This window comes from Megascapheus bottae, chromosome 25, assembly GCF_031878675.1.
Source record: "Megascapheus bottae isolate mThoBot1 chromosome 25, mThoBot2.hap1, whole genome shotgun sequence".
In the NCBI taxonomy this organism is placed as follows: domain Eukaryota; kingdom Metazoa; phylum Chordata; class Mammalia; order Rodentia; family Geomyidae; genus Megascapheus; species Megascapheus bottae.
The window spans coordinates 11,415,395-11,443,085 of record NC_143533.1 but is presented as its reverse complement, the minus strand read 5'-3'; the positions used below and the strand labels follow the sequence as shown (position 1 = coordinate 11,443,085).

The following is a 27,691-nucleotide window of genomic DNA, read 5'->3' as shown; positions in this document are numbered from 1 at the left end:
TATTTCTGGTGTAGAAAAATTGTGTGTCAGCAAAGGAAATACTGGAGTCTGAAGTGAAGCCATGATACAAGGAACAAGAAGAGGATCTGTCAAAGATATTTAAAACTTTGTCTCTCCTACCTCATTATACAGCAAACCATGTCAGATAGTGCTAGCTGTTAGTCTTACATGATAGTTTCCTTTAGAAAATAAAATAAAATAAAAAGCCAAGAGAAAAAAAAACAGGAAAGAAGGGGACAGACGGACATTTGGGGAGGGTCCCCATAGGCACAAGCCTACAGTGTTTGATGAAGCCTTCTGCTAAGTCCTGCTATTAACTTGATACTCCTGAAACCACTGCTTTCCCCTGACATGCTACATTCTAAAAGTGGCACGGTGACCTGGGCACCAGTGGCTCATGCATGTAATCCTAGCTACTCAGGAGCCTAAGATCTGAGGATCCCGCTTCAAAGCTAGCCCTGGCACTAAAGTCCGTGAGTATCTTATCTCCATTTAACCACCAGAAAACTAGAAGTAGTGCTGTGGCTCAAGTGGTAGAACTCTAGTCTTAAGCTAAAGAACTTGGGGACAGTGCCCAGTCCCAGAGTTCAAGCCCCATGACCCCAGGACAAAAAATAAATAAATAAAAATAGCCTGCCAATGTGTATATATTTCTATGGCATTCTTACCCATAATTTCTCACTTATTTATGCATTGACTTCTTAATGGGTCACAGAGACTTGACCAAAACATTAAGTCCTAATCAAGATTCACAGTCACATGGGACAGAAGAGTGAAAAGGGGGAGGGAGGGTGAATACAATCATAATATTCAATGTACACATGTAAAAGTGGAACTGGATAATTTCAAGGGATGGGTGGTGCTGAGAGAAATGAGGGTTTCAAAATGATGACAAAATGGTGAATGGTAACATGGATCAAGATATATTGTACTCACAAATCGGTAAGTTGAATAGAAATCCCTTTGTACAATTACTTAAAGATTAAAAAGTGGATGGGATAGAGTTCAAATCTTCAAACATTTATCAACTATTATCTCAGTTTAGCTTCTCTGAGACTATCTACAAATAAGAATGATTATGCTAATAGTACCATGTACCTCACAGGGAGGCTGGGAAGATGAATGGGTCAGGTAACTGCTAAAAGGACCTTACTTTCTGGCAGTAAAGGCCTCTAAAATAATTCATAAACCAAGTACCAGTGTCTCAACTGTTGTAATCCTACGTACTCAAGAGGTTGAACTCTGATCGTGGTTTGAAGCCAGCCTGGGAAGGAAAGTCCATGAGATGTTTATCTCTAATTAAACACCAAAAAGCTGGAAGTGGAGCTATGGCTTCAGTGGTAACATTCTAGCTTTGAATGAAAAAGTTAAGGGACAGTGCCCAGGTCTCAAATTCAAATTCAATTTTTTTTTTCCCAGTCCTGGGCCTGAGCTCAGAGCCTGAGCACTGTCCTTGGACTTTCTCAAGGCTAGAGCTCTACCACTTGAGCCTAAGCATCATTTCCCAGCTTTTTTCTATTTATGTGGTACTGAGGAATCGAACCCAGGTCTTTGTGCATGCTAGGCAAGCACTCTACCACTAGGCCAAATTCAAGTCTTAATACTGGCCACTCCCCCCGCACACACACACACACACACACACACACACACACACACTAAAATCTATGTCTAAGAAAATCAAATTCTTCAAGGAGAAAAGAGATGTGTACATTCCCATATAAAATTCCAAGTCCACAGAGCTAAGTATTATAGGAGAAGTACACAGAGGCTTCAATGGTATTTGAAAGACTGTTGGCACAGGAACTGGATAAACCTTGAAGAAGTTAGGAAAGTGACAGGAATTTTTTGCAGTTACAAAAATGGACATGTGCCACAAGAAAAAATTGTATGATCAAAGATAAGCATGAGGGAGGGAAATGGGAACAAAAACATGACAAGGGTATCAGTGTGTGAGAAGTAACACACCTTCTATCTGGCAAATATAACTGTAACACCTCTATTAATTAAAAAAAAGAAAAAAACCAAAGAAACAGAAATGAGTGTCTGTGTGGGAAAGAAAAATATGTTTCTTGTTTAGTTACAGGGATTTCTTTTAAAGTTATGCACTTGGGGCCCACCTTTCTCCATACATTCTAATTCAATTGCCCTTAGTAGTGTCTGAACTTTATTTAGGAAGGGGGTGATTCCATGGGCTACAGAAAGGCACATAGGAGTCAGAAGGGGAAGACTTGGAGGCTGGGACAGAAGGCTGTCCCTAGGAGGGACAGAAGGAATTTGGAGAGTGTCCCCAGGCTAAGGACTAAGGTCCAAGACGGCTATTCAGTGAGGCACAGAGCAAGGATGGAAGAAACAAAGGATCTCCAATTGTGAGAGGGCTCCTGGTCCTCATGCCTGCTTCACCAAGAGCCTTTTATGGGAGTTTTCTCCCATCCACATGGGGGCTGAGTTGTTCATGTATTCTTGGTTCTGAACCAGCCTCTCAATCCTCTCACAGTTATTCTCACCTCCTACTTCTAAAACTCTCTTCATGAACTTCACAGGCAATCCTCTAGGTACATAGGGCTAGACTTTGCTGGGCATGTTCACAACTTTTCAAATGCCCTCAGACCCTTCATGTATCTATCAGCAGATGAAGTGTCCCTTCTTTGCCTCCATTTTTCCGCACCACAGTTAGTCTATTTTTTCCCACATTTATACTATTATCAGTTAATTATACAGTGGGGCTTTTATTTATTTTGACTTGTCTATATATGCATACTGTGGATCTTGATCAAGATTTAATGTCTGTTTTGGTCAAGTCTACGGACATTTGAGTCAATTCCTAGGCTTTTTCTCTGCGTCTTCTCACCCTTCTCTGGAATGAATTGGAAAGATATCTATTTTTAAAAAAAACCTTAGAACCATGAATTTTCCGTGTTGAAACTACTTCCCTGCTCCAATATATTCTTAGGAAGATATGAGAGCCAGGGAGTAGCATTCTATCATTCCAGGTGTGCATTCTGTATGGTTCTGCACATGACCTCTGTTCTATAAAATCAAGATCTGGTCCTCTCTCGTGGAAATGTACCTTACCTCCTGATCAGATTTATGAAAGTACAAGTTTTCTTGCCCACTTTATTTCCTGTATATCTTACAGTGTGTGCAAATATACATATATATAATTATTTGCTCCAGCTTTAAACTAAGAACCGGTTATACTCCACATGCAAAGCCTGTCTCTTTCAGATTAAAGAGGCTTATTTAGAACTGAGTCGGAGGCTGTCCTGTCTTCAAGACATAAGAGGCTTTCTTTGATTTCATTTTCCTTGGTCTCCATCTATTCAAACACTGCTTAGCAAATGAAGTTCTGCAGAAGAGAAGGAGCTGGAACGGCCTCACTGACATCCTCAAAGAACAGAGGAACATTTTTAGCACAGGCACCATCACATACGTTTTCTACCGTCTAGATGAGAATGACATGTACTCTGAAAAAAATGACACCTGCCATCTATTCTTAAGTACATCACAAAATTCAGTAATTTCATCCAGAAGTCTTTAATAAAGGAGGAACAATGAGACTAAGCTTCAGATTTCTTTGTTTCTACTTACCTTGGGTGTGGTAGCCAGGCAAACCAGATAATAAACTGTGCCAGTCCCTGCTACAGAAGAGACCAGTAGCCACAAACCATTCCTGTACTTGCCCAAGCCCATTGTTTTTAAATTGGTATTTTTTTCCTCCTTATTTCCCCTTATTTCAAAATTATCCTAAGACCAATTGGTTCCAGGCAGCTCTTTCTGTATATTAATTTTTAATTGGAGAAATTGCAATTAGATGGCTGCATTGATTGCTAGTTCCCGTAATCTTTTTTAATTTGAGATAACAATCTATTCAAAAAATGAGTTTGTCCCTAAAATATCTTTTCTTAATGGCAATAATAACTGAAGTTATATACAAAGCCAGCAGAGCAGCCCACGGGGGAAAAGACTCTAAATTATACATGGAATATTCTGCACCTGGTTTGTCAGTTAGAACAAAAACTTTACCATAGATGCCCTGTGGAAATGGTCAATTTCATATGTTGCTTTTATTAATATTGTTGTTTGAAACAACCAGCTAATCTCTAAAGAGAAGATTTTCACAGTGCAAGGCTATGTTTTCCACATTCAACAAAACTTAGAACCCATAGATAATGAAAATTCTTACTTAGTTCCTTGTTAGTAAAAGAAAGTTTAGAAGGAGAAAGAAGGAACAGAGACAGACAGCCCTCCTCTTTGAAAGGAACTCCCAGGCTGGGGCTGTGCAGATAGGATAGAAAATTCAATATAAAGACCAGTACATCTGGTTTCCCCCAAATAGACCTAGCAAAGAGGATCATAAATTTCCCCCAGGGTACCATAATATTCACCATTCTCTACCCTAATTCTGAAAAGGTAACATGAAAGCCAATGAGTTCCTCTATCATTCATAAAAGCTAAGTAAAAGAACAGAATGAGGGTCCAGTACAGCATTACCTGAACTCCTGAATTCAGAAGACTTCTTACCAAAATTGCCTTAACATAGACGGACAAAACCACAGACGAGCCTCTCCACAGGACAGCCTGCACAATAAAGTATTGCACATAGAGGAGTAGACACTTCACTTGTCTCTAATGGGAGAGGACCTGGATCCTGGTGGCTCACACCTGCAATCCTAGCTACTCAGGAAGCTGAATTCTGAGGATCATGGTTCAAAGCCAGCCCAGGCAGCAAAGTCCATGACACTCTTACGTATAATTAATGTCCCCCACCCCCAAAGCCAAAAGTGGAGCTGTGGCTCAAGTGGTAGAGTACTAGCCTTGAGTGAAAAAGCCGAGAGAGAGCATAAGTCCCTGAGTACGAGCCCCAATAAAAGCACCAAAATAAAGGGGGGAGGGGATTCCTGCTTTGGACCCCAAGCATGGAAAGCTGCCTTGAGACTGGATTCCCCATCTCTGCATGGGCATGAAAAGGGCTCCTGACTGGATGGAAATTAGGGAGACATGCTCTGGGCCATAGCTACAAAGATCATATACATCTGGGATACTGAGTCTGATGGGAACAAGGTAGATATTTCTTTTTTTTTTAAAAAAAAGTCCTGTGGCTTGAGACCAGGGCCTAGGCACTGTCCTTGAGCTTTCTCAAGGCTAGCACTCTACCACTTGAGCCACAGCACCACTTCCAGTTTTTTCTGTGTATGTGATAATGAGGAATCAAACTCAGGGCTTAGTGCATGGTAGGCAAGCACTCTACCACTAGCCCACACTCCTGGCCCAAGGTGGAGATTTCTTGCTGTGTTGTTCCTTTCTGCTATGTTTGAGTTGATCCCAGCTTTTATCTTCTCTTTCTAAATACCTATCTAGGAACACCTAACTCTCTCTCATTGCCACAGGCCCAAAACGATGAAGGCTGCTAACCATAGGCTTCAATCTTTGAACTTATAGTTCAAAATAAACTATTCTTTTTGAGTAGTTCATCTCAGGTATTTTGTCATAAGAACACAAGCTGACTAATATCTAATGTAGGCAAGGAGGCAAATGAGATTTCATTCATTCTGTGTCTGGGGCCAGAGGAACAATGACTACTGTCTGGCTCTCAGCTTACCAGGATTCATAGAATGAGTAGACTTATTCTACTTAAAGATGTGGTTATACTAAACAAAGAACACACTTTTTCCTGAAATGCCTTCCCTGTAGATTATCAACAACCTTCACACTGATGGTGAATTCAGCATTCAATGACCTAAATCTTTTCCATCAGATGAATTATTAACAATAGCTATTGCTATCACCATATCCAATGTAAATAGACTAGAAAGGCTGAACAATAGAATCATGTTCTTTTAGCTAGTTAACCTCAAGGCTGGAATTCATAACTTAGCGCCTTCTGGTTACTAAACCCATGATGGTAAATTTGGGGGATGGGGCCTACACACTCTGATATTATTGAATATCCATGTCTTCATATGTGCCCCTTGATGCCCCAAGGCATCAGCTAGAATACATGAACTTTGGGCTGGGACTCAGGCATTTCAGCTTTCTGTTCTTTCTTATTTGAAGTATAAGAAGCTCTGAGCTTTCCAACTTCTAAGGAAAGGGTAGAAATGAAAAACAGGCTGGGTGATTTATATAAAGTGATCATGCGAGCCCCTCTTCTTACAGCCATCATTTTAGGCTACAATAAAAGTGACTGCTCTGACACCCTCCGCTTCCTGAATATCCAGAAGGCCTAACTGCCTGGACTCCCAGACATAAAGCTCTCTGCTAATGGACCTGTCAATTTCTTAAAGTGAGCACTTTTTTTAATAACAGCCCATAAACCCCCCAAATGAAACCAAATTTAAAAAGAACATCCCATTTAATATAATATAGGTATCCTTTACTGGGTATGAACAAAAGGAGAAATAATAATTATTAAACAATGAAACAGAGAGGAGTAATAGTTGTTTGTGGAAAACAGAAGGTCTATTCCTATTAAATGAGGCTTCTATTTTTAGCAATTAAAAAAGTAGCAGACATTAAGTATTAAACTTAAACATAAAAAGCTTTATGTTTTTCTAATAACAGTCTAGTATCCTTGTTATGATAGATTTACTAACCTCAATTTAGACTTTCAGCAATCAGATCCATGTCTCATAAAACATATAGGAAATATATTACTGAGTGAATATATACTAATAGATTGCATAAATATCTATGCCCTATTAAATTTTCAATTGTAAACTCTGCTTTTCTGAGCCATTTTAATTCAGGAAATTATTTACAAGTTTACCGACACCAAAGAAGTAACTGCATACATTGTGTTGTGCAAACTATTTTTTCCAAATATAGAAATCATAATAGAATACATCTAGTGATCAACATATAAATATAAAGAATATTTTAGAGCTACATTAATGACAGCTGTTCAAAAGATACTTGAGGGGGCCGGGAATTTGGCCTAGTGGTAGAGTGCTTGCCTAGCATGCACAAAGACCTGGATTTGATTCCTCGGTACCACATACATAGGAAAAAAAAAAACCAAAAAACTGGAAGTGGTGATGTGGTTCAAGTGGTAGAGCACAAGCCTTGAAAAAGCCTAGCCCAAGGACAGTGCTCAGACCCTGAGCTCAAAGCTGAGGACTAGGGGGAAAAAAAGATACCTGAAATTTTCTTTTTCAATGAATCTGTTAATCTTTCTTTTTGTTGTTGTTTTTCTTGGTTCCAATACTGGGGCTTGAACTCTGGGCTTTGCACTCACCCTCTGCTATACCTCCACTTCTGACTTATTGCTGGTTGACTGGAGATGAGTTTCACAGACTTTCTGCCTGGCCTATCTTTTTTTTTTTTTTTTTTTTTTTTTTTGCCAGTCCTGGGCCTTGAACTCAAGGTCCAGGCCCTGTCCTTGGGGCTTTCTCAAAGCTAGAGCTCTACCACTTGAGCCACAGCACCATTTCTGGCATTTTTCTATGTATGTGGGTACCAAGGAATCAAACCCGGGTCTTCGTGCATGACAGGCATTCTATCACTAGGCTAAACTCCCAGCCCAGCTTGGCCTATCTTTAAACCACAATCCTCAGATCTCAGGCTCCCAAGTAGCTAGGGTTCCATGTATTTGCATCTAGCACTTATTAATCCTTTCAAATATAACTATGTATAAAATCTCTCCCTGTACTCACTGTGCTAATGTCATTTTCTGCAAGTCTTAAATGTGCTCAAATATAGCTCAGAGATTATATGCATAAATCTAGTAAAATTTCAGGATGGACAGTTAATCTGAATAAGTTATCTCTGTCTCTGTTTTTCTATGTTTCTTTCTCTCTCCTGCACCTCCACCTATAGTTTCACATAGTGAGTCAATACTTGATTTTTGGGTCAGTACAATTGGATTCAAGATCTTCCTTTCTTAAACTCATGCGAGGGAACTTTGGGTAACTCCTTGGACCTTATGGGATCAGTCTTTCAAGTGGCAATGAAGACAACACTCAATCCTGCCTTATCAACCTCTCATGGTGGTAAATATGAACACAAGTAAATAATTAAATGCTGTAATGTGCTATTAGACTGGTACATAATGTAGCAAGAGAGGATCACCAATAAATCATGAAAGCAGAAAAAATGCAAGGCACTAGTTAAATTTGAATTTCAGATAAATTTTTGCAATATGTATGCTTCAAAAATTGTACAATCCATACCTACACTAGAAAAATTATTCACTATTTACCTGACATTCAAGATACATTTGGCACCTTGTTTTGTTAATTTTGTTTTTATAATGAAGAGGGAACCACAATTATCAATTTAAGACAGACAATCTTTCGAAATTCTCTGACCTCTCCCACCAGCATAACAGACCATCCTACCACTGAGAGTATTCACTCATCTCTCTTGTTCAGTTCTTGTCTGATCTTGCCAGGATCTTCTTCCCTTTTCTGATCATTCTTTCTAGTTTTCTCCTCCCACCAACATCACCATATATCATAATAATATTGTTTCTCTAGTACACAGTTATAAATTTGACAACCCAGGACATTAATCAAAGGAAGAAAGTTTTATTCATTTTGAATACTCCCTACCAGCTTCGCTGCCAGGCACCTCAAGAGGTATTTTGAAAACGTTTTGTAAATTGAAAATCTTAACATGCTCCTTGTGCTATTCTCTCATGGTAGGAAAACTTTCCCATTCTCTCTCCTTAAACTATTAAGAGCCAGAAGTGTGGCCTAGTGGTAGAGTGCTTGCCTGACATGCACAAAGCTCTGGGTACCACATATACAGGAAAAAATGTAAGTGGTAATAGAACTGTAAGCTCAGTGGTAGAACAGTAGTCTTGAGCTAAAGAACCCAGGGACAGTGCCAGAGTTCAAGCCCTATTACTAACATGAAAAAAAATTTAAGAACAATGAATTCATCAATAGCCTTCGTTTCTTTGATCTGAAATTATCCATTGATATCAAAATCAATGCTTTGAAACAAACTTGTGGCTGTCTCCACCTGAATTCCTAGGCACACCTCAACTCAACTGTAACATGTCCAACACTCAATAAAACATCTTCCTCTGAAAAATACGTCTTTTTTAAATACCATAACCAGAAAAGTAGTGCTCTTTTATATATTTCTTCTCCCTCATCTTCCTTATCACAAAAGCCCCTCCTGAAAAACTCTAGAACAACTTATGAAAGTTTTTGATTCAGTTAGTTTGGCCTAGGGCCAAAGAATGGCTATTTAAAAAAAAACTCTCCATTTGATTCAGTGATATTTATAAACCAATGTCCTATAAAACAGCAAAAGTCCTAGCAACAGCCTCTCCATACAGGCTTATTTCCATCTGATACATGAAAATATTCTTGTCTCTTCTGAATTCATAATTTTGAGGTCTGTATTAGCTTTTGGTCTGAAATTAATGTAGAGGGATTTTCTAAAGTATACTTTGTCTTCTTAGGTATGATTGGGAAAACTATCTCTTCCCACTCCCATACTAAAAATGTATTTATTTTATAATGAAAATTACTACAAGAAATGCCCTATTTTAAAAGCTATATCATAACTCTTACTTTGGTAAATACTTAACTTCTTATAATATTTCTTCTCTAGACTTTAAAACCACTGTTAAGCCCAGTATGGTAGCTTATGTCTGTAGACTCAGGATGCTGAGATCTGAGGATCATGGGCTCAACATCAGCCCACGTAGAAAATCCGAGCGATTCCAATTAACTAGAAAAAGTGGGAAACGAAGAGGTGGTTCCTGTAGTAGAGCACCAGGCAACCTTGAGCAAAAAGAAAAACTGCTAAAAAAAAAAAAAAAAGACCTCAAGACTCTGTTCAAGTCCCAGTACCAGCTAATAAATAAAGAAAAACACTATGAGAAAAAAAAGGATAGAGGAAATAAAGTTATTAGATTACTCGGAGTTGTACACACACACACACACACACAAACACACACACACACAATTTACTATCTTTTTGGGTAGCAAACCATTTGTCTCCTACCTATATCTTCTCATACAGAAATGGTAACTCTGAAAACTCTGACAATCATAGAAAAATAAAATGTGTTTTTTTCCCTGAAACTTTTAAAATAAATGGTTTGCCCAAGAGTAAGACCTTTTATACCCTTTTAGCCAAGAGCAAATTTCCCTAGACAAATTAGCTGGTTGCTTCTTGAATTCTTCACAGCTGAAATTTAGGTGCCCTTATTATTGATATTATCTGCTTTGCTTCTTTTAAAAATCCTCATATTTTGTGTCACTAGAAGAAAATTAGATTATATTAGGTTGTGTGCAACACAGAGCTTTAAAAACATTCACTCTGTCAAAATAATTTCTTAATTAGTTGTACAGCATACTTTTTTGTGAGACAGAACTTGTCAGAAAAACATCCTACAGTTGGGGGCTTAAGTGAATTCATTCTCAGGATTTTAATAAGACCACATTTTGCCTTTTACATGGAGGAGAAAAGGTAGTAATTGGCAATTCTATGCTTCCTTGGAGACTCACGTCAGGGGGTAAGAGTTTCAGCTACTTTTTTTTTTATAAAGAAATTTCTTACATTTTTTGTTAAGAAAATAAAAAATACATTAGGTCATTATATGTTGAGTCTGTAACAAGACTTACAGAAAGAGAAAAATGAAATCTTTCTCCAAAATAATATCCCACCCATGAGCTTATACAGAATGAATTGACTAAATATAATAATACAATGAAAAGAAATACCTTTCTGTATTGGAGCAGATTTCAAAGTATTTCACTACTCACTGTTTGTATTTTAAAGACAATGCTTTATCTATTAAGACATATCAAACATAATGTATCAAAATGGTTTAAGCTTAGGAAACAGATCTGTATTTTCAGCTCAATTTAAGTCGTATTTCTGAGGAATACTAAGAAAGCTAGCCAATGTTCCTACTTCTTAATCTTTACCTAGAAAAGATCCACAGGGTTCTTATGAAGAGTGAATGCTCTCAACACACTATGCCCAAGTCTCAAAAATTCAAAAGTAGTCTGTGTTTGTGGTCATTTAATTACTAGGTGTTTACTCTGGGCCAGCCACCATATTGGATGCTATATATTAAGTCCTCATTAACAGAACTAAGAATTCTTGCCTATAGCTTTAAAATGAGGTAATCAATGCTCAAAGGAGTTATGCAAATATTGAAATCAATTACAAGGCAGTGGAACTAAAATTTGAACCCTAAATCCAAGGGGACTACACTTGCCACAGTCTGTCTGTCCTTCTGTTCTTTTTTTTTTTGTTGTTGCCAGTCCTGGGCTTGAGCTCAGGGCCTGAGCACTACCCTTGGACTTTCTCAAGGCTAGAGTTCTACCGCTTGAGGCTCAGCACCATTTCCGGCTTTTTTCTATGTATGTAGTACCGAGGAATTGAACCCGGGTCTTCGTGCATGCTAGGCAAGCACTCTACCACTAGGCCAAACTCCCGGCCTGTCCTTCTGTTCTTATCCCTCACAACTGTGGCCTCTGCTTTGGTAGAGAGCAAAGAAAGTGATGAAGACTAAGTCCTTGGCTAGCACAGAGCAAGGCATCATCAACACATCTTTCTCTTCAAAGTGTAGTCCTTTGGAGTGTTGCCAATTACCAACATAAGGACTAAATTTGGAGGAGTAGCTGGGTTCTTCCATTCACTTTCAATTCAAAGGAGGTTTTAAAATGAAGTTTTAGAAAGAAAAAAGTTTTTAAAAAAACAGCTTTAAAGTTTTTAAATGGGACCCTTAGTATTCATCCTTGGGCTTTCTAAAGCCAGAGATGATGATGGTGTGCTTTAAAAAATAGAGACACTTGGCAGGGCATGGTGGCTCACGCCTATAATCCTAGCTACTCAGGAGGCTGAAATCTAAGGATCAATGTTCAAAGCCAGCCTGGGCACAAAAGCACCTAAGACTCTTATCTCCAATTAACCTCTAGAAAATGGGAAGTGGGGCTTGGCTCAAGGGTACGGTGGTAGCCTTGAGCTGAAGAACTCAGGAACAATGCCCAAGTCTAGGAGTAGGGCAGTAGACTTGAGCTGAGGAGCTCAGAGACAGCATCCAGGCTGAGTTCAAGCCCCAGGACCCCCCCCCCCACACACACACACAAAAATAAAAATAGAGACACTTCTCTCTCAAACCACTATCCAACATGGTAGCCATGAAATGTCCATCATGCAATCGATCATTTTATCGAGTACTTGCTTTGTGCCTGAAGTTCTAATAGGTACCTGGCTAGATTCATAGTTTGGGTTATGGTAAAGAATGTTGTTGTTAAAATGGGTATATGTTGTTCTAAACATGGGTATACAAATGTCTTTCTTATATGTTGGTTTATATTCTTACAGATGTACACTCAAAAGTGTCATAGCAAGCACATAGGATACAGTTTTCTGTGGAGGGAGGGAAGAGCTTATGGGACTTAAATTCAGGATCTGGGGGCAGTTCCTGAGCTTTTTTGTTCAAGGCTAGCACTCTAGCATTTTAAACCACAGCACCACTTCTAGTTTTCTGGTGGTTAATTGGAGATAAGAGCCTCAGGAACTTTCCTGCCCTGGCTAGCACATTAACAAAAGTTAAAAGAGGAGGCTGTCCTAGATGATTTCTGGGTGAAATTGGGGACAACGATTCCATCCACAAATTCCATGATCTACTGGAAGTCAGATTTCTTAGGACTGCAGGAGTTTTTTCATTTATAACAAGGACATAAGAGACACATAAGGACTCTTGAGGTTTCCTCACCAGTGATACTAAAGAGAGCACAATTACTAATCAATACATAGAGCCAAGTGTTGATGGCTCAAAACCTTAATACTATCTCTTAGTAAGTTGAGGTCTTAGGATCACAGATCAAAGCCAACCTGGGTAGGAAGTCCATGACACTCTTATCTTCAATTAAACTACCCAAAACCAGAGTGGGAATGTAGGTCAAGTGGTAGAGCTTGAATGACAAAGCTAAGAGATAGCCCAGTCCCTTAGTTTGAATCTCAGATCCCCGTACAGGCTCAAAGAAAGGGAGGGAGGGAGGAAGGGAAAGAAAAACATAAAGAGAGAATAAGAGAGAAAGAAAAACCATTAGTTTTTTTCACCTCTCACAGATAAGAAAACTGCCTCAAAGAAAACAGTATTGGGCAGAATTCAGCTTCAAATCACTATGGTCTAATTCCAAATATACATATACATACATATATCTTTTTTGTCATGTGGCTTGAACTCAGAGCTTAGGCACTGTCATGGCTTAATACTCTAGCCACAGCTCCACTTCCAATTTTCTGGTGGTTGAATGTTGATCTGAGCTTCCCAAGTATCTATGATTACAGGCATGAGCCACCAGCACCTGGCTTCTAGCCATCTTTCTTAGAACTAAAATGTTTCTTATTCAAATGGGCCATGTCTAGCTATTGATGATGGTAGGAAAAGATCTGATAGAGAACTAATCAGGGTTGAGTCAACTTTACAGCAATAAGTGGTAATATTTCCCAACATTGGGAGGAAGTAAGTTCAAGCCAACAATTGAGTCTTTTTTTTTTGAAGGAGCCCCGATTCTCATTGAGAAAACAGACTTGTCTCATAACACTACCACATGCTGTTTATAGTAACTTGCTAGTCAGAAGCCAATAAGCATTGCAGGATGGGGCTGAGGCAAGCTGTCAAGGCCAGGTGGGAAAGGTAGAGCCAACAACTAGTGGAAATGTCAGGAGGCTTGAAAGCCAGGAGAGAGCAGGTGGGATTTCAAAGCCTGTGGGAGCATAGCAGGAGCACAGGGCAGGGGCATGACCAGGTGTTAGGAACTAGAATAGCCAACCAGACACCCACATCCCAACAAATGGCAGAGCTGGGCTGCTTTGTCAGGCTGAGTTCCAAAGCAAGTGAGCAAGGAGCCAAGATGTACACATTTAGGGTGAGACATGGCTTTGGACCAAAGGACTCCAGTCCCTTTTGAAAAGTCTGTGTTCCTGAGACCCTTCTCCCCAACACTTATCCTCAGAGGATGACCTCAGTCTACACAACTCCAATCCTAAAACCTGTAATGTAATATGAACTGTAGAACTTGGACAGAATTTAGAATGGATGATGGGGTAAAAGACTCCACTTTTCAGGCTTCTACCCAGAATCCTCAGTATAATGATCACCACTTCTACCCAGAATTTCAAAGGGTGGAAGTTATGAAAGGGAAAAAAGGTATTAATCAGGGCTTCCAGATTAGAAACCAACAAATGTTTGGCCTGTAGGGAGTGGACAATAATGACCTGAAACAAATGAGTATGGGGAGTAGTTTTATGTTTTATTCAAATGATTGCAGTAATCTGGCTCTACCTATAAGAGACACTAAGGTTAAAATAGAGAAATCCTGGCTCCTCACATTGAAACTTCATCACATTTATACTTGGTGATTCATTCTTTCCAACTTAGTTTTTGCTTTGTCCATGTTACCATCTTTTTCCTTTCTGTAAATTTAGTGCAAATATTCAGTGCCTGGATCCTGTCCCTTAGCTTTTTTGCTTAAGGCTAGTGCTCTACCACTTGAGTCACAAGTCCAATATTGTCTTTTTGCTAGTTAACTGAAATTAAGACTTTCATGGACTTTGCTGCTCAAGTTGGTTTCAAACTGTGAACCTCAGACCTCAATCTTTTGAGTAGTTAGGATTATCAGCACGAGTCAACACTTGCCTAGGAACTCATCTTCTTAGACTACATCACACCAGTCCAACTTCTCAGGTTGTTTACATACTAGTTTCAGAATCAAGATAAACTCACTGGCAACAATTAAAGGAACTAATTTGCTATGTCATCCAAAGGGAATGCATATATGCATTAGTTTTTTTCATTGCTTGCATGAAGTATCTGAAATAAAACTCTTGTAAGGAGAATATTTTGGCTCATGGTTTCAGAGGTGTTAGTCCATATATTTTTGGACCTGTGGCAACACAGTATAACCATCACTGTGGGAGCACATAACATAGGATGCCTGTTCACCTTATGGCAGCTAAGAACCAAAGACAGGTGGGACAAAGGGCAACCTAATTCAGCAGTACTACTACTAGACACTATGTTGAAAATGAAGTACACAACTTGAGGGGAGGAGGTGGGGTGGGAAAAAAACATGAAGAAAAAGAGGGAAGTGACACTGTTCAAAAAGAAATGTACTCAATACCTGACATATAACTGTAACCCCTCTGAACATCACCTTTAATAAAAATTAAAATAAAATAGAAGCAAAGACAGAAAGAGGATTATCTCTATCAAGGATGAAGATGACTTCCTACTACCAGGCTCTACCCCACAGTGGTTCCACCTCTTCCCAATACCATTATAGATGGATGCCCAAGATTCAACACATGGACCTCTGAGGGATATTCCAGATCCAAACTCCAGCAACAATGTCACTATATATAGCACATGGAAATGTACACAAGTTTATACATCAGTTTCATCATTTTGGTGATACTATCGGTAAGAATGATCCATTTTCCCTACATAATAATTATACTTAATTAATATTCTTGACTTTTCCAATTCCTTCAGTGAGGACAACAAACTTATATGGCAATCATAATTTTTAAAAAAAGATAAAGGAGATGTCAACAACCAGGAAAGCCAGGGCCCATTTTGCTTCCCTCCCCCACCAAGAAATTGAATAATAGCATCTAATATTGTAATACTAACTCAAAGGGCAAAGCTTGGTTCTTGGGGAAGGGGAAAAACAAACTAAAAAAAAAGAAACCCCAAGGTTTCCCTTTTCAAAGAGATTATAATTTCTAGAGACAAATCCCACTGTCCTTTCAATCCAGTTTTTACTTGAAAAATTTTTCGTAAAAAAATAAATACATCTGGACAGTTTACAAAGCCCTTGGAGGCTAAAGAATGAGCTATAACAAGTACTATATTTGACACATTTTTCTTCAGGCTAAGTTACTTCATTCAAGGTTTTAATGTTTAAATAAACTGCTGCCCAGATCAATAATCTACAAAATCACTCAGAGGAGAGTCCTTCAATCCTTCTGCCTCATTTAAGACTTATTTGTATGGTGAGCGAATAATATATTTTATTACAGTTCACAATCTGCTCCAAGCATTCCTCTAAGGGGAGCAAGTATATTTTCGGTGAAGAAATTCAAACAAACCTTTTCACATTATGCCATAAACAGCATTTAGCACAACTAAAAATTAAGACAGCCCTCATAATGTATTGGACAGACATCAATGGGCAATCCTGGGTCTTTTGTCTTCAGTCAGTGAGGGATGGACTGAGCAGACTTTGAGCTGGTCACACAGATTCAGTTCAAATCTCAGCTTTGCCAATGCCCAGGCAAACTGTTCAACTACTCTGTACCTAATTCTCTATAAAATAGAGAATGCTTACTTTACAGAGTTATTTCATCCCTGCTATACAAATGTTACCATTTTATTTACTATAGTCTCACAGAAAAATAATTTAAATCATTTGCATCACTGTAACTTATCTCTGAGATTCAGCCATATAAAGTACCTTGAGGTGAAATGAATGTCCCTTTAAAGCTCAAGCAGATCACTTCTTATTGTAGACCCCATCCATTTTCAAATGAAAAACAAAACAAAACTGTATATATACTATAAGAAAAACAAACCATGTATTTTTTTGGTTAAGAATCAACAGTCCCAGTCTGTGACATCAATAGTTATCTCATGAAGGTCACATTTACAGTGAGAAGAGTAAGTTTATGGTGGGGAAAGGGAAAGTGGGAGAAAAATGGGAAGGGGTGACAATGTTCAAGAAGCAATGTACCTACTACCTGATGAATGTAACTGTAATCCCTCTCCATACGTCACCCCAACAACAAAATAAACTTTTTTTAAAAAAGTAAACAGGAAGAGGAATCAAGATTCCCCCGAGCACCCTCTGATCTAACAGAGGCGCAGGGCCTCTCGCCCGGAACTCCACTTCAAGCCACTCCACCCAACAAACCAGAAATAACCAAGAGATTGGCACCGACCAAGGAGATTCAGAATCAAGCATTTACCAAGCAGGCGGCCAGCCCCTGCCTGTCTCGTCCTACCCTCGCCAGCAGACAGCAACCGCTTACCTGGGTTCCAGAGCTGAGTCAGGGAACTGGAGAAGGGGCATCCTCAGCAGTGTGCCCAGGAATGCCCCGCTCAGGAGACGACGCGGCTCCCCGAGGAAACTCTACGAACCCAGGCCGGCCTTTACCGCCTCCGGGCCGAGCCTGCGGGCATCGGAAGGCCTGGACCTGGGCTGCAGGCCTCTAACACCACGCGCAGCGTCGGCGGGCCTCGAACCCCACGCACAGTCTCGGCGAGAGCTCTAAACCGGAGAGGCCGTGGAGGGGTTCCAACCCCTGAAATAGTCTCTGTGAGGCCTCTAGGATCGCACGCGGGCTCCCTGCCTCCTCAGGGCCAGTAACCCCGGACCTCTGCGGTGGGGCGGGGGCGTCTGCACCGGAAGCTGAGTTCGTGGGGCCTCTCGCGCCGGAAGCCGCGCCCTTGCGCGCTCTTAACACCCTTAGGAGTCTCCGTGGGCCCTCTAACCCTGGACACAGTCGTGGCTGTGGCTCTAAACTGGACTTTGGGGGGATTTTCACTCCCCCGCGGTTCCTCTGACCCTGCAAGGAGGCCCTCGGGGCCTCGAAGCCGGGCTGGGGGCTCTAATGCGGCTGCTTGGACCTTCTCCGTGGGTCTCTATCTCGGCGAGGGAGGAGGCAGGGGTTCTAACCTCTGCAATGGTCCGAACTGGTCCCTGCAGGCCTGAAGCAGCGGGGCCCGGGGGGGGGGGGGGGGGGGGCTCTACCCCCAGGAGCCTTCTCTGCTTGGCCTGTGATGCCCAGAAGCGTCCCAGCGGGCCCCTAATGCCGCAAGCGGATACATTGGAAAGGCGGGCTGAGACAACCAGAGGGTCTTGTCAGGCCCTCTTAACAACCCAGAGGTGAGCAGGGGAAGAGGGAAAGGGAAGGGTGGAAGGCGAATGGAGGGAAGAACGACCGGGCTATTGGGACACTGCTGGCCCTCTGCTGGGGATCTGTGCCCAGCCCAGGCCGCCTATGCATCTGCTGGCTGCCTACAGTGCTGGGGGCAGGGGACACCTACGCTCAGCCATTGCCCTTCCCGTCACCTACTGTTGGGGAAACTGGGTATTCATAGGCAGAAAACTAATAGTAGATCCCTGTTTGTCACCATGCACTAATATCAACTCAAAATGGATCAAAGACCTCAACATCAGACCAGTGACACTTAGAAATTACTGCAAGAGGGAGTAGGAGAAACATTAGAAATTATAGGCATAAGCAAAAACTGTTTGATCCCAGGGGCACAGCAGATAGAAGAGAAACTTAACAAATGAGATTACATCAAATTTCAGTATCTAGTTTTGGAACAGTCACTTTGGCTGCTGTGAATCTGAGACTTGGGAGAGAGGAAGTGACTACAGAATAATCTACGAGTCATATGGGATTATGTGCTCATACATAACTGAGGCCATCGTGGCCTTGAGGAATGGAGAAAAGTGGCAAGAAAATGATAAGCATGCATTTTACAGAGAGGCGCCAAAGATTTGGAGATGGATTAAGAGTGTGTGTGTGTGTGTGTGTGTGTGTGTATGCACATATATGGGAGAGGAGTGTAAATGGCTGAGAAAAACAAGAGAAGGGCAACTTAAAGCTTTGGGAATACTCAGAAGCTGCTACATGACAAGTCTTTCTGAGCTATCTTTATTTCCTGCCATCTCTGAGACTAACCATGTGCCATCTTTCTGCTATTATTTTCAAAAGGAATGATATTATCAAATCATCATTTCACAAGAGCTTCTGGGTTGTATACAGAATTTTAAACCAGACTGCCAGGCTGAGAGCTGGGTTGTATTCATGCAGGAGCTAAAGGACTTAAAAAAAAGTCATGCATGCAATCACACCTAGGCTGTGGTGGGCACTGTCCTGGGTGCTGAAGAGACAAAGATTAAATAATTCTGTCTGCATGGATTGTCCATAACAGAACCTTAGCAAAGCTGATTACAAATTCATAGCTGAGCCTTTTGTGTTGGTGAGAATAGTTAAAATGCAAATGTTAAATGTGGATATGCTAAGAATCCACCTAAATACACTTTCCTGGAATTCCAACTATGAATTCAATTTGCATATTCCATTAGCTCCTCTGTACCTATATGGAAAATCCCAGTTAACTCAACCAATTCCTGGGAAACATGAACTTTCCAGGCCTACCACAGGATCCAGTCCACTTAACTATGCTTTGTAACTTATTTTACTTTACTATTTCTCTCCATTCTAATTATTGCTTGTTTTTCCACCTTTCCCGATAGATTAGACATGTCATCATATGAGACATTTATTTTTGCTGGACATAGATCTATAATGTCACAATGAACATGAAATAAATGATCAACCAAATCAATCAGATCATTGCATATCTCCTATCCTTTATTTCCATGATTGGTTCCTGGAAGCAATTCATCCCTCTCCACAGACTCATGCCTATAATCCCAGCCAATTGGGAGGTTGGTAAAAGAATCATGGTTTGAAGCCAGCCTGGGAGAAACAATAAGACCATATCTCATAAGCTCAAATAGGGTTTTATTCATGTCTTTTTTGTTTCTATGAAGATGCTTTTTGCAACTGTAAAAATATTGAAGGATCCATGAAATTCAGGCTTTGCTCAAACCTAATTGCCTCTGCAGAAGAGTAGCCTGTGTTATTAAGTAAGTACAAAAAGAATTATTTACAAAGAAAGTTTAAATCTAGGCTTTTGAGATATTGTGGTTCATTTTCAAGTCTAAATATCAGTGTGGTGTTAAAGAACATCAGGGGTCTTCATCATGAGATGTGATGTTGAACATTAAACAGACATTGAAGAGTCCCAGAAAGATGGCAATTTGAAGATATGTGCCTGACTCACTCCCATTGTCATCTTGAATATGACAAAAAAGAATATTAAAATGAAATAAACCTTGTATGGAATGATAAATTGGGCAAAGCAAATGTCACAAACTTTGGAGACTTTTGAATGATTGTGTTCAAACTGTGAACCATTTGGGCAACTAAATTTTATTGTAGTATATACCAATTTCTATGTGTTTATGAGTTGTTTATACCTGCCTTCCCCCTGAACTCTCAGACAGGAACTGAGGGCATATTTCTTGCAAAATTTAAACTACTTAATACTTGAACTTTTACATAAAATGGAGATCTCTGGTCTACTCCCACACCAACCACCAGTTAGGGAATAATGAAGACTCCCATGGAATATAGATGAGGCTGTAGATGAGGGCAAGATGAAGGGCAGTCAGAGTCTATGGTTCTCATTATGCCTTTGCAAACACAGACATATCATGCCAATGGCTAATCACAGTCAGGTGGACCCTATCACTATGACCCATGACCAGCTTTTCAGTCAAATAGGACTCACTAAACAGAAAAGTTTAGTATTTAAAGTTTAGTGTGTCGATAACATCTAGAGCTTGGTATCTAGGTAATATCTATAAGTGATGATTATTTTCTTCAAACGAAAGACAGATCTTTCTGACATGGCGGCCTCTGAATTTGGCCTCTGTCCTATCTCCCACTGCCCCGAGGATGAATTCAGATCCACAGTGGCTAAAATCATCAGCATAACCATGTTCACTGTAGTATTATTCACCATAGCCAAGATATCTAATTAGCCCAGATCCATCTCAGTGGACAAATGGACCAAGACAATGTGATCCATTTATACACACATACACACACACACACACACACACAATGGACGTTAACTCATCTATTAGAATGATATTGTACCATGCTTAAAGAAATGGAAAGATTTGGAAAAATTAAGTGAGTCAGACAAAGAGAAACATTTGAAGTAGCTAGAATGTGCCTATAAATCTATAAGTAAACACACTGGGTTGTATGCTAGTACTTACAAATGAATTAACTGACATATAATAAACTCTATGGAGCGCTCAAATAGTATAATCTTTTAGAAAGACTAACAAAATCAGGAAATGAGTATAGCCAAGAGGATGGTGGGAAGAGAGGTAGACAAATGAAGGGGAGAAGGAGAGAAGAATGCAGTTAAGAATTCATTATATAGATCAGAAAATTAAGTAAAGGGATGGTATGGGTTGAATGGGAGATAAGAATGTTGAAGGAGTAACAGTTGATCAAGATGTGTTGTATTCATAAACTAGTTTGTTACAAGGCACCTCCTTTGTATAACCACTGAAAGATATTTTTAGAAAATGAAAAACAAACCCACACTGGCAAAAGAGAAATCAAGGAAACAAAACTTTCCTAGAAGTGAATTTGAGATTTGAAAGCGAATAGAGAACCTAAGAAGATGCACAGTGAACCACAACATTAGGAAAGCACATGTCTTCACTGGAATGGATGAGCTGAGGGAGAAGTAATATCACTAGAAAGAGGCAAAAATCCCTGGAAATGAGGAACCACATTGAGAAATCAAAGCCAATTCCTTCCTAGGAAAATTTCTACAAGACACAAAAAGAACAAATTTACAACTCCCCTACTCACATTCTTAATGTGCATTAAGAGGACATTATATTTATAAAAGGAAAACAGGTAGTCACAAAAAAGGAAGGGAGACGCATAGATGAATTTTAAAAGATAATAAGTCAAGGACCAGGAAATTTCATCTCTTTAAGACAAATATAGTTTGGATAACATAATGTTAAATTGCTTTTTAAACTTGTATCACAATTTTGTTCCTTCTGAAGGCTGAGTAAGATGCCATTACAAGGCTTCACCATTTATACCCAGTACCTTAAAGTAGTCACCTTCATTCCAAACAATTTCCAGAGATTTTTAGGGCTGAGTGGATGATGTGGTAAGTACTTAATGTCTGAAGTTCAAGTTCTGTCAGAGGAACAGAATGCTGAACACTTCTGCATGATGTGAAATGTATACATATGTAACTGTTACCCCTCTGTACCTCACCTGACAATAAAGTCAAATTACAAAAATTAAAAACAAACTTACTAAAACAGAGAGTTAAAAAGAAAAGCAAGTGGGTTGGGAGTTTGGCCTGGTGGTAGAGTGCTTGCCTAGCATGCACAAAGACCCAGGTTCGATTCCTCAGTACCACATATAGAAAAAAGCCAGAAATGGTACTATGGATCAAGTGGTAGAGCTCTAGCCTTGAGAAAGCCCAAGAGCCTAAGGACAATGGCCAAGCCCAGAGTTTAAGGCCAAGGACTGGCAAAAATAAGAAAAAAGAAAAACAAGGGAAGGAGTGCGTTAGGATGGATGGGTGAAAATGTTGAAAAGGGCAATATTAAGATGCATTGTATGCATAAACATCACTGTTAAATGGAAAGTTTTGTACATCTACTTAAAGATAAAATTAAAAATTCAAGTATAAATTTCAAAATAGAATAGGAAATTTTATCTAACTATCTATATAGATATATATGTCTCTCTCTCTATATAGATAGATATAGGTAGAGATATAGAGAGAGATCAGAATGTTGAAAATACTTTTTTAAAATTGGAGGAGCTCCCCCTATAACCCAGCAATTCCACTACTTGGCATTTACCCAGTCGTCCAGAAGCAAGGGCATACTAAATCCACTAGCACAATGATGTTCATTGCAACACTATTTACCATAGCAAAGCTATGGAACCAACCGAGATGTCCCTCAGTTGATGAGTGGATCAACAAGATGTGGTATTTATACACAATGGAATTCTACGCAGCTGTCAGAAAGAACGACATCTCCCCGTTTGTAAGGAAATGGAAAGATTTAGAAAAAAATCATATTAAGTGAAGTAAGCCAGACTCAAAGGAGCACAGGCTCAATGGTTTCCCTCATTTGCCATAATCAGTAGAAACCTTGGACTCTTCTAGCAGAGATTTGCAATAGAGCAAAACCTTGATACATAAGGCCATACAGTATGATGCTAAATGAAAGGACCTCTAGGATATAGAAACAAAAGCCATATAATGAGTGACTGTTGTCCTTAATGTACTATGTTATCTCATCTCTTTTGCTTTCCCTTGGTTATCTCATATTGTTACAATATTTCACCTTGTTATCTGCTATGTTTTATATGTGCTTAATTGGTTATTTGAAATTGGATAGGGAAGGGGGGAAATCAAGATAAGCGGGGGGAAATGGGGACCATGTCATGAGAAAGGGTATCAATGTTTGTGAAGTTATGCACCTTCTATCTGGTGAATATAATGTAATCCTTCTATTAATCACAATAAAAAATACTAAAAATAAAAATTAGAGGAGCTTTGATACCCCAAACATTGTTAATGAATGATACAATTCCTAAATTTACAGGTTCTCAAATTCAGTCATCCATCAGAATCTCAAGGCACTCTCTAACAGTACCGGCAGCTCTGTTACTGTTCTCAGATTTACTTATATAATTGGCCTAAAGTAGGTCCCCCAGAAGTATTTTTCAGTGGTTCCCCAGGTGATTCTAATGCATAGCTATGGCTGAAAATTGCTGTTCTAAAATACAGTTAATTAAATAACTATCGCTAATACTAATATTGAAAGAAGATGTAAAATGAAAATAATTTAATAACAGCCTGGCTCTACAATCCCATGTTATATTTACTGCTTCCTTGAACATAAAACAATTTAGTTAGTGTGTTTGTTGAGCAGCCTGAACAGTTCTTGCCAGGGGAAGGGAATTCTGAGGACCCCAACAGAAACAACCCTGGCTTGGTACATACCAGCATCTCTTGAGTGGTGGAGCATCCAACCCTTGACCCCAAGTGAGGTTAAGAGTCCAGAGATATAGGGAGGCTGTAGAACTCAAGACAGTGGCCAGGGTCTCCTGATCCTATCTGTGCTTTCCTAGAACATAATCTGGATGTGAAATGGAAACTGTCTTCTACATATTTACTCTAGAATAAACTCAAAACATCATTGTAAGCATGAACTGCAGGCTTTACATAGGGTTGGCACAAGATACATGACAGAAGAGATATTTCAGCAAAGGGCATCACAAGCTTTTAGATCGCATACATTAAGGGGAGATAAACTAAGAGGTAACAGGGAAATGGAAAAACTTACACTTGCCCACTCCCTGTCTTTCTGTTGTCAGCTTTGAAAGCAGAGGAAATGTTTTGCAATGTGAAAAACAAATTACTTAGCAAGTATAACCAAGTCTAAGCCAGGGCTTCTTAACTTTCACACTCCAGACACAACACAACTGGTACCCTTGGCACTGCCCCTGTTAGAATGCCAGTAACTACTGGAGTACACTAAATTTCAGCATTTCTTTTTAGAAAAAGCAGAGGTGACTTTTTATCTGGTCAAGTCTGTATAAAGTACAATTGTGTATTTCACATTTAATTCTTAACCTTGTTAAGTAGAAGTTTCTAAATCAGTTCAAATATATTCCTAGAATAATGCAAATATAACTACTAAAGGAAAAAGACTGGATTTCCTCTAACTCACTTAAATTAGCAAAAGAGAAAAGAAACTAAAAGTTCATTCATGAAGTAACATAAAATAGTAAAATACCCAGAAAGTAATAAACACAGAAAATAATCATAAAAATATATAGAAAGGAATAAATTTCCTATAGGAGATGACAAAGTACAAGTTAGGGTTAATATCACAAATTTGACAGTGCAGAAGACAATGAAATAAAATAATTTGAAGGCCGTGAAAAGTATATGGAGTCCCTATTTTTTATTGTTCTACTTAGTCATGTTTTTTAATTTTATGATATTGCATACTATTTAACCACCCTGGCCGTCACCATCAGTATTCAATAAGTGATACAAGATATTCAACAATTTATTAGACCTGCTTCCATCCAACTGTCAGCTAAAGTAGATGAGGCAGAGTTGTGATATTCAGTAGATGGGAATCTGAACTGTCTTTTTGAGTTGCAATGGTTGACTAGGACATTATCACTGTAAGCAGAGAAGCATTATGTTCTTCATCAAAACTTACTCAAAAGGAAGCAGGAGCCACGATATTATGTCAAAATTCAAATCAAAGTTGAAAGAGATATGAAGGACCTAGCAGGATTATGTTTAAATTCATGAAGTTGAAAGAGTCTTGAACCCAGAAGACAGGAGAATAATGAGCCACTGTTACTTTTTTTCTTGGTTCAGTGCCGTAATTTCTAATTTAAGTTACTTGAAAGCAGCCAGCTGTATTTTATTTATTGTGTACTTGCAGTGCCACTGTGCCTACCAAGGAAATCGCCCTCATTTATAAACGTTGGATAAACCAGTGTGTTTACATGATCTGTATGCCCTGATAGAATTAAGTGATTCATTTTCATGGGCTTCTATTTCCTTGTCTATGAAATGAGGTATCCTAGCTCTCCAAATTCTACACTGTGATATTTTTATCTTTCTCTCTATATAAAGCTAGTTGCCTACATTATGCCTCAAAATTAATGTGGAGCTTATTGGATGGATGTTCAGATATTAAGGATCTCCTACATTAGGGGGTTTCTATTAAGAAATGACTTATTAATCCAAAATGCTAGATGACCAATGAAGGAATACTATAAGGCAGTGTTGCAGTGGGAACATTTATGTCATATAGAATCATATTTTGGCAGCTCTTTCCAGTTCTGAATCTTTCAGAGTCACTATTGCCTTGAAGGACTAGACAGTAAGCTCCATGCCTAGTTGGTAGCCTGTGTGGCTGTATGGTAAATGGGTGTGGAAGGAAGACCTCATCTTGTCCCAGATGGAGCCCTGAAAGTACCAGTCCTTCTTTTATGACTTTGTAATATATATATATATGCATATATATATATTTAATATAACCTAGCCAGATACCGGTGGCTCAGGCCTATAATCCTAACTACTCAAGACATTGAGATTTGAGGATTATGGTTCAAAGCCTGTCTGGGCAGGAAAGTCCATGAGACTATTATCTCCAATTAACCACCAAAAAAACAGAAGTGGTGCTGCAGCTCAAAGTGGTAGGGAACTAGCCTGGAGTGAAATAACTCAGGGACAGTGCCCTGGGCCTGAATTCAAGCCTCATTACTGGCTCGTATTTGCACATGCACATACACACACAGACACACATACGAGATCGTGTGTGGGACAGGGGTTGTGAGCAGGAAAAGCAATAATAGCCAATGTCGCTCAATTTGTTAAGACTCCACTGGGATCACCGCCCACAGGGCATTGTGGAAAAGCAAATACAGACTCACATCCACCTCTTTCTGTCCTTCCTGTTCTCTCTCTCTCTCCAAGTTCAAGAAAAAAAAAATAAGCAGTCTAACAAGGCCTTATTTAATGGTCCAGAATGCCTCCAATCCATATTGATCAAGTTTCAATTCTGGGCCTGTGCCTTTAGCAATAAGTAGGATCAATAAGAGGCTTTCATTCAAACATTTCATTTGCTTAAATAAGAAAAAACAACAAAGAAAAAATTCTAACATTACTAGAACGTTAGAAACTGCTAGATTAGTCATAATAATTTTACCTATTATCTGCAATTTGGGCAGGGCTAAGTGGGTATCTCCTCCATCAGTGCCCCATGGGGCATTAGCTGGGGCAGCTTGAAGCCTGTGCTGGATCAGCTGATGTTTCTTCCTCTCCACTCAATGCTTGGTGGCTGATGCTGCTGGCATGTCAGCAGGACCACTGCCCTTGAGGTCTCTCTCCACAATTTTCTGGGCTTTCTCACAGTGTGTGGCTGGGTTCCAAAGGTAAACATGGTAAGAATAGTTGCATCAGAAGTCACATGACTTTGCTTCTTCACACTATTTGTTGACCCAAGTTGATTCAAGGGGAGAAAAGATTGACATGAGTACTGCTCACAAATTGATTTGGATCTCAAATAATATACATGGCTGGAAATACCATCTAGTTATTTTTGGAAAGTTTGACCTGCCCACACCTACTATACTTTCTGAAACATTTATAATTGTTACTAGTAGTATTGGAAAGGGAAGTTGGATGCAAGTTGGATATCAGTAATTAGCAAAGCACTCAACAAATATACATTTATCATATCTACAAATATACATATACCATATCTACTAAATCTAAGATATGGTCTTTACACTCCAGGAACTTAAATTCTCAGAAAAAAATGGCATAATTGATTCAATTCTATTAAGGAAAATGCAAAAAATAAAAAAAGAAAAGAAAAAGGGGGACAACTTTAGAGCAAAGTAAAAAAAAATGAGGTTGATTGAATATGGGAGAAACTTCAAGAATTAGAGGTTATCATAAATTTCAGAAACTTCAAGGTTTTTGTGCGGCCTGAAGTTTATCAGTGCTGAGGCTCTTCTCCTAAGAAAAAGAATGTGAAATTACAAATGTAAAAGCCATTTGATATGAGGAGTCTGGACACATGAGTTACAGCATCAGAGAAGAGAGCCTCAGATGTCCCGATAAGTAAAGGAGGATACAAGATCAATGCTGCACTGACTGGTTCTGACTAAAGGCAGAGGACCAGAATATTGTACAATACAAAAACTGGTAATGTATATTTTGGTGTATGTGTTCTTTGGTACATTAATATGTAGTTGTTAAAATCTGATTTGTGGAACAAGTCTTTACAAACGGAGAAGTCCTTAAACTTTCAAATGACAAAGGTTATGCTTGGCCCTGATGGCTTCTGTCTGTATCCCTAGATCCAAGAGGCTGAGACTTAAAGTAGCACAATTCAAAGCCAGGCTGGGCAGGAAACACCTGAATGTTGAATAACAGGAATAAGTTATTCAAACAGTAAAACCACTAGTTCCATAAAGGGGAAAGTACAGACTATTACCTGTGACCAGTGACTAT

At 39.3% G+C, this 27,691-nt stretch overlaps 1 long non-coding RNA gene across 5 annotated transcripts in view; it reads right to left on the bottom strand.

Moving 5' to 3' along the window:
* LOC150046392 (uncharacterized) overlaps positions 1 to 27,691 on the bottom strand; it is a 247,837-nt gene that overhangs the window by 218,313 nt on the left and 1,833 nt on the right. For 4 of the 5 annotated variants that reach the window (XR_016539610.1, XR_016539609.1, XR_016539608.1 and 1 more), the window contains exon 2: positions 26,379 to 26,658. This is a non-coding gene — a long non-coding RNA (uncharacterized LOC150046392). The remainder of the gene's footprint in view (positions 1 to 26,378; positions 26,659 to 27,691) is intronic. The other variant, XR_016539611.1, reaches the window with a different exon arrangement.